Source organism: Populus euphratica, unplaced genomic scaffold (assembly GCF_000495115.2).
Source record: "Populus euphratica unplaced genomic scaffold, PopEup_1.0 scaffold342.1, whole genome shotgun sequence".
NCBI classification, from domain to species: Eukaryota; Viridiplantae; Streptophyta; class Magnoliopsida; order Malpighiales; family Salicaceae; genus Populus; species Populus euphratica.
The window spans coordinates 34-8,801 of record NW_011500234.1 but is presented as its reverse complement, the minus strand read 5'-3'; positions in this window follow the sequence as shown (position 1 = coordinate 8,801).

Here is an 8,768-nt window from a genome sequence, read left to right as displayed (position 1 = left end):
TATTAGTGTATCCTCTAACCTTGACATTTGTTTTTATCATTGTATAATCTTCACATTAATCTTCCATCTCAAAGTCCTTTATAACTTATCTTCACCACCATCATCTTTTGTTTTGTTTCCTTCTTCTTTTATTTCATTCCTCTTTATTCCTACACGTGCATGAGAGTGTGGTCACGTACATCAAGTGGTAGACTTTGTAGGGTATCCTCATCATTTTCAGAAAATATGGCCGAAGAAGATAATCAATCACTTCATAATGAAAATAATGAGAATAACCGTGCTAGAACACTTAGAGACCACATGAATCCCACAAGAACAAGTGCACCATCATGCATAGTTTTTCCTCCCGATGCATCTCATTTTAATTTTAAGCCAGGTATTATTCAACTTTTACCTTCTTTTCATGGTTTGGAATTGGAAAATCCATACTTGCATTTAAGGGAATTTGAGGAGGTCTGCAACACATATAATAATTTAAATTGTAGCATGAACACCATCAGATTAAAGCTTTTTCCTTTTTCATTAAAGATAAAGCTAAAAAATGGGTATAAAATCTTAGGTCAGGATCCATTCATGCTTGAGATGAAATGCATCAAAAAAATTTAAAGAATTTTTTTCAATCTTATAGAACAAGCTCTTTCAAAAGACAAATCACCACTTTTACTCAAAAACCAGGAGAAACATTTTACCAATATTGGGATAGGTATCGGGAGTTACTTAATACCTACTTGCCCTCATCATGGTTTTGAAACATGGAGATTGGTTTCACATTTCTATGAAGGGTTAACACCTAAAGATAGATAAATTATGGAATTGATGTGTAATGGAACTTTTGAAAATAAAGACCCTAATGAAGCAATGAAGTACCTAGACTTGCTAGCTGAAAATGCTTAAAATTGGGGCACTACAGGTACTTATGAGGCACCAGGTAAGACTCAACCTCATACATTTAGTGTAAGTACGTACAATCTTAGGAAATATCATGACCTCCAAGCTAAATTTGCATCTTTTGCCAGAAAAATTGAGGCACTAGACTTAAAAAAGAGTGGTCAATTAAAATCTGTTGAAAACATTGTGTGTCAAATACGTGAAACAAATGAACACTCAACCAACGATTGTCCAACCTTACCTTCTTTTAAGGAATGTCTCCATGAACAAGCCCATGCGTTAAACAGTTTTCAAAGGGCCAACCACAACCCATACTCACAAACATACAACCCTAGTTGGAGAAATCACCCAAATTTCAGTTGGAAGAATGAGAATAACAATGCACAAACTTCACAACCACCGTTTCAAGCACACCATAATTTCCAAAATTCTCATGGATATGCACCTCCTTATGCTCCACCTCCTAGAAGAAATTTTGAGGAAACATTGCATGCATTCATTGAAAAGCAAGAGACAATCAATACTTAACTTGCTCAAAACATGACAGATTTTAAAGATACTCTTGCTAAATTAACATCTGCTCTTAGTTTCCAAGAGAAAGGTAAGTTTCCATCTCAAACCCAACAAAATCCCAAAGGGCAATACAATGCAAATGTAAGTAGTTCCGCAAACCATCACATGGATCAAGTCAAATCATTCATTATTCTTATTGAAAAACCCACTCCTGAACCTTGTGAGAAAGATGATGAGTTAATCTCTAAGGGTAAGGAAGGGGTTGAAGCTGAACATTGTAAAGAAAAGACTGATTCCCCTCAGCACTTCCATTTCCTCCTTTCATGACCAAACAAAGAAAAGTCAATCACAACTCAGAAATTTTTGAAATTTTCAAACAGGTAAGGATCAATATACCATTGTTGGATGCTATTAAACAGGTTCCTTCCTATGCTAAATTTTTGAAAGATCTATGCACTGTGAAGAGGAAACTGAATGTGAAAAAGAAAGCCTTTCTAGCCGAACAAGTAAGTGCTATTCTTCAAAACAATAATGCTTTGAAATATAAAGACCCTGGTTGTCCTACAATTTCTTGCTTTATTGGAGAGCATAAAATTGAAAGAGCCTTACTTGATCTCGGTGCTAGTGTGAATTTACTTCCATATTCAGTTTTTCAAAGTCTCAATCTAGGTGAGTTAAAACCAACTTCTATATCTCTTTTACTTGCCGATAGATCTGTAAAAGTGCCTAGAGGAATAATTGAAGATGTGTTAGTACAAGTCGATAAATTCATTTATCCTGTGGATTTTATTGTCTTGGACACAGAACCTGTTGAAGCATGTAATTCATTTCCTGTTATTTTAGGACGTCCATTTCTTGCAACTTCTAATGCATTGATTAATTGTAGGAATGGACTGATGAAGCTATCATTTGGAAACATGACATTGGAGATGAATATTTTCAACATTTGCAAGCAACCTGGAGATGATAATGATTTACAAGAAGTAGATCATATTGAGGAATTAGTTTATGATCAACTTGAATCTACTTTAAGTAAAAATGAATTGGATGAAACTGAAGATTTGCAAATGATTTATTCTGAGGAAGAAATCACGGATGAAACAAGCACCAAAAATGTTGATGCAAATCTTTTGTCAACAGTGACAACAGATTCGACATCTGACATCACACCAATCGATGATTACTTTCCTAACAAATCCTTACTTTCTCTTAGTTCAATGCCTTGGTATGATAAAAATATCAATTTTCTTGCTTTAGGAGATTTGCCAGCTGATTGGAGTACCCAAGACAAAGAAAAGTTTTTGAACGAAGTGAAGAGCTTTTATTGTGATGACCCTAACTTATTCAAATATTGTCCTGATCAAATATTTCAAAGATTCATTCCCGACAATGAGGTAAGTAGTGTCATTAAACTTTGTCATTCTGAAGCATGTGGAAGTTATTTCTCGTCAAAAAAGACTGCTGCAAAAATCTTTCAAAATGGATTTTATTGGCCCACCATGTTCAAGGACACACATGCATTCTGCAAAACTTGTGAAAATTGTCAAAAGATTGATACTGGTCAAAAAGTTTTGTTTTATGATTCTCAACTCTATGCATTCCCTAAAGAGCTAAGATTAAGATGGACCAATCCTTATGGGGCCTGTGATATTGAGAATTCAATGAATGACAATGATTTTAAGGAAAATGGACATCGTTTGAAAGCTTACTTTGATAATTTTCCTAGTGAAAATGAATCAGCTGGTTTGAATGATCTTGTAGATAAAGGTTGATTATTTTGTTTTTCTCACATTTTCTTTTTTGTGTTTCTTTTTGAGTGATTTTTGCTAGTTTCTCTCACCCCGGTCAAATGGCGGATAACGGTACTCCGTGACTTAAGTCGGTTCTTTCAGTTTCCCACAATAACTGATATTTGTGTATATATTTGTGCAATTCTTTGAATCTCTCTTCCAATTCTCATTTGAAAATGGACACTAATCTTGAAAAATTGAAAAAGTATTTTCCCGCTCTGCCTCAGAATGCGATTACAAAAATTTACCGTGCTAGATGTGCAAGATTGAGATTGTTAATGAATCATGGAATTCCTGAAGATATTCGCTGGTTGATTGAAGCAAAGGTCCGATTATCAGGTGAGTCCTCTAACTTCATTTCACACATGCCTGGAACAGGTAAAAGCACTTTTGCAAAGAAGCGTCGTGCAAAACGACTGGATGTCTGTCATCGATGTGCTAGATGGACTTGTAATACACAATGTCGTTCTTTAGGAATGGTATCTATAAACCGTGAAGATAAAATACAATTCATTAAGGATGGCCTGAGTAAGGAGTCTTTAGATAATCTTCTATTGACTCTTGAGACGCATCCTAGTGGAGATGTGCATCGTGCAATTCATGATTTATGGCCACTATTTCATAAAGAACATGATAGACTTAGTCTTGGGAATCTGACTAAAAAAGACCCTGTTTGCCAGTTTTTAAGAAAACTGGATGGGAAGCCTATCCCCGACCCATAGAGGGCGTTTAAGCCGTTCTTGGACGTAAAACCAAGGGAAGATGTGAGCCACAATCACAACTACCTGTACATACACATGCTTGGTTTTATTATTGTGTTTTGTTGTTTCTTATATTTGTTTCAGTGTGTTTCAGGTTTGTCAGTGTTCGTTATTTCAGGTGATATCTTCTATACTCTATCTTTCTACCTTAGAACATTGAGGACAATGTCTCGTTTTGGTTGGGGGGAGAGGGTAGTAGTTGATAAAAAAAAAATTGTTTTTCATTTCATAAAGCATGTGCATAATTGTTGTTACTAGGATGGCAGAGTAAAGGAGTTCTTTTGTTAAAGTGACTCTTGAGACGCATCTTAGTAACCATTCTTAACAAGGTCTATTATAATACTTCCTGAAATATTCAGGTTTACAAACTCTCGTATTGTTACCACTTAATTCTGCTCATATACTTATTTAACATGTATTTTTAAACCTTAATTTACACACACACACTTTAACATATGATTGTGGGTTGCATATTGGATTATTACATTATTTATGTTCTTTTGTTAAAGGTAACAACTAAGGGAAAGGGATTGTATATAATTAAAAAGAAAAAAAAAAAAAAAAAAAAAAAAAAAAAAAAAAAAAAAAAAAAAAAAAAAAAAAAAAAGAAAAAAAGAAAAAAAAATGATGATAATAAAAATGTAGATAAGTTTGGTTTCGTAGCCTCCCTAACCTAAGCAATTAAGCCCGAAGGGGTGTTTTAACACCTAATACCCTAAAGTCAACTGACTTGGGAGCTATTGGCCCAACGCTTGTTACATGGGTTGAGGAGAAAAGCTTAAGGGAATCAAACATTGCACTATCTACATATCAGTATCTGCGACCCGAGTTACTAAGCTCGTAGGGGTGTCTTAACACCTAATGCCCTAAGACCAACTGGTCTGGGAGTCATTAGCTGAAAGCTCATTACATGGGTTAAAGATGCATGATGTTTTTAAAGTATATGTATATAGAGTTAAAAAAAAAAAAAAAGACAAAAATAGTAATCCCAACCCAAGGAAGTTAACCTTAAACATTAGAACAAAAATTTTGTTTTCTTCCAAGAAAAGCCCCATAATTATGTGTTGATACATTGAGCACAAAAGAAAGGTTTATTAATATCTTGTTAAGAGGTATTGAGCAGATATATAAATTTAATGAGAGTTTGTTTATCTGGATAGACTAATGGAAGTTAAATGATGAATACCTTGCTTTGTGAAATTTGCAAATTTGTTTTCTATTTTAACGCTTTGATTACTAGGGACTAGTAATAAGCTGGTTGGGGGGTGTGATTAGTACTTAAAAGTGCATTTTTATCATGGTTTTATATCATCATTTTGCACTTGAAGTATCAATAACTCCTTAACTAAAATATGTTTTATAATAATGTATCTAATAATATAAGATACCTATAATTTATGGTAAATGTCTATTTTTAATGCAGGCCTATCACATAAATGAAAGGATTGATTGATGACTTGAAGAACTTAAATTGCAAGGATAAAGAGATGGCCAAACTTAGAAAAGAGATGTCGGTGCAATCCAAACCGGAACACTGTTCGGTAATTGGGTCATATCTGGAGCTACAGATCTCAGATTTAGGTCCAATTTATATGGATGGAAAGGTAAGACATAGGCCTACAACTTTCATATGGAGCCCAAGATCTAAAAAGGCCATTATCAAGTCCAAATTGTAGCAACAACAAAGAAGCCCGAATCTGTCTTCCAGCCCGAGCACTATTCGGTATTTTGGCCATATCTGGAGTTCTAGAAGTCCAAATGAGCTGAAATTTTTACACAAGAAAGCTGAGACAATTGCCTACAACTTTCATGTTTACAACTGGCTCCAATTTTGACGTTATCAATGACGTTTTGGGCAGACAAGAGAAGATAAGGATTGTCACCAAGTCAAAAGTTGGTCACCCACTTATCAATTAGTCATCAAATCAATAGTTCCCATTTTTGGCCTATAAAAGGAGGCATTTGCTGTGGAACTTGAACATAAAGCTTATTGGGCTATTAAAGCTTTCGATTCAAATCTTGATGATTCTAGTCAACTGTGGAAATTACAAATAAATACTAAGAAATGATGTATATAAAAATTCAAGAATTCATAAAGCAAGAATCAAATAGTTTCATGATAAGAAAATACTGAGAAAAACATTCAATGTTGGTTAAAAAGTCTTGCTTTATAATTCTCGACTCCATTTATTTATTGGAAAACTAAGATCAATATGGAGCGGTCCTTTTATTGTGAAATATGTGTATCTATATGGGGCCTGTGATATTGAGAATCCAAAGAATAGTAATGTTTTCAAGGTAAATGGATATCATTTGAAAGCTGACTTTGACAATGTTTCAATTGAAAAGACTCTATTGAATTGGGTTATTCTTTATATAAAGATTGATATTTTTTTTTCACATTGATTTTGTGTTTCTTTTTTGTGTGCATTTGTTTTGCTAGTTTTTTTTTTACCTCGGTCAAATGGTGGATAATGGTATTCCGTGGCTTAAGTCAATTTTTTTCAGTTTTCCATAATAATTGATATCTGTTTATATATTTGTTCAATTATTTGCTCTTTGTCCCTTCTTTACATCTCTTCTCATTTGAAAATGAACACCACTCTTGAAAAATTAAAAAAGCATTTTCCTACTCTATCTCAGAATGCGATTACAAAAATTTACCATGATAGATGTACAAGATTAAGATTATTAATGAACCATGGAATTCCTAAAGATATTCGCTAGCTAATTGAAGCAAAGGTCCAATTATCAGGTGAGTCCTCCAATTCTTCATTTCATACATGCCTAGAACAGGTAAAAGCACTTTTACAAAGAAACGTCATGCAAAACGACAGAAAGTCTGTCACAGATGTGTTAGATGGACTTGTAATGCAAAATGTCGTTCTTTAGGAATGGTTTTTGTAAATCGTGAAGATAAAATACAGTTCATTAAGGATGGCCTGAGTAAGGAGTCTTTAGATAATCTTTTTATTGACTCTTGAGACGCACCCTAGTGGAGATGTGTATCATGCAATTTATGATTTATGGCCACAATTCTATAAGGAACATGCTCAATATAGTCTTGGGAATCTGACTAAAAAAGACCCTATTTACCAGTTTTTAAGAAAACTAGACAAGAAACCTATTCTCGACCCATAAAGGGGGTTTAAGCAGTTCTTGGATGTAAAACCAAGGGAAGATGTGAGCCACAAGCACAACTACGATTTGAGTTTTAGTTCGTAAAAACTTGTGTCTTTCGGGTTTATTAATAGCATAATATTTGTGTTTTATTGTTTCTTATATTTGTGTAAGTGTGTTTCAGGTTTGTCAGTGTCTGGTGTTTCAGGTGATGTCTTGGCTCAATTGCACATTCACCATAAACCCATAGGTTTGTTAAATGTTAATGGTTATTATGATAAGTTGTTGTCTTTTCTTGATTATGTTGTGGAATAGGAATTCCTAACATCTTCAGCACGACAGGAATTCCTACAATCTTTCAGTTCTATAATTGATCCTTCCATGAGTCGTATAAATTGATCAACTAAAGACATTCATAAAAAGCTTAGATTGGATTTGAGCCTTCATTTGTGAAACCTTGTGTTTTATTATTTTATTGTGCTATTTCTTATATTTGTTTACATGTGTTTCAGGTTTGTTAGTATTCATTGTTTCAAGTGATATCTTCTAAACTTTATCTTTCTACCTTAGGACATTTAGGACAATGTTTCATTTTGGTTGGGGGAAAGGGGTAGTAGTTGATACTTAAAAAAAAATTACTAGCTGTGTTTTCCATTTGCAAAACCATTGTTACTATAATGGCAGAGTCAAGGAGTTCTTTTGTTAAAATGACTATTGAGATGCATCCTAATAAACATTCTTAACAAGGTATATTATAATACTTCTTGAAATATTCAAATTTACAAACTCTCGCGTTAATATCAATTGCTTCTACTCATATGCTCATTTAAAAAGTATTTTTAAGCCTTCATTTTCATACACACACTTTAACATATGATTGTGGGTTGCATATTTACCATTTAATTCTGCTCATATACTTATTTAACATGTATTCTTAAACCTTAATTTACACACACACACTTTAACATATGATTGTGGGTTGCATATTGGATTATTACATTATTTATGTTCTTTTGTTAAAGGTAACAACTAAAGGAAAGGGATAGTATATAATTTGTAATAAAAAAAAGATAATAAATGTAATTAAAAAATTAAATAAAAAAAAATATAAGTTTGGTTTCGTAGCCTCCCCCACCTAAGCAATTAAGCCTGAAGGGGTGTTTTAACACCTAATACCCTAAAGTCAACTGACTTGGGAGCTATTGGCTCAACGCTTGTTATATAGGTTAAGGAGAAAAGCTTAAGGGAATTAAACATTGCACTATCTACGTATCAATATTTGTAACCTAAGTTATTAAGCTTAAAGGGGTGTCTCAACACCTAATGCCTTAAGACCAACTGGTCTGGGAGTCATTAGCTGGAAGCTCATTATATAGGTTAAAGATGCATTGTGTTATATAAAAAAAAACGAGAAAAAAAAAGATAATAATCTCAACCCAAGAAAGTTAACCTTAAATATTAGAACATAATATTGTTTCCTTTTAATAAAAGCCCCATCATCCATGTTTTCATACATTGAACACATAAAAAAAAAGAGGCTTAATAAGAGTAATGTTTACTTAGATAGAGTAATGGAAGTTAAATAATGAATGCCTTACGTTGGGGAACTTGCAAATTATTTTTCTATTTTAACACTTTGATTACTAGGGACTAGTAATAAGCTGGTTGGGGGAGGTGATTAGTACTTAAAAGTGTA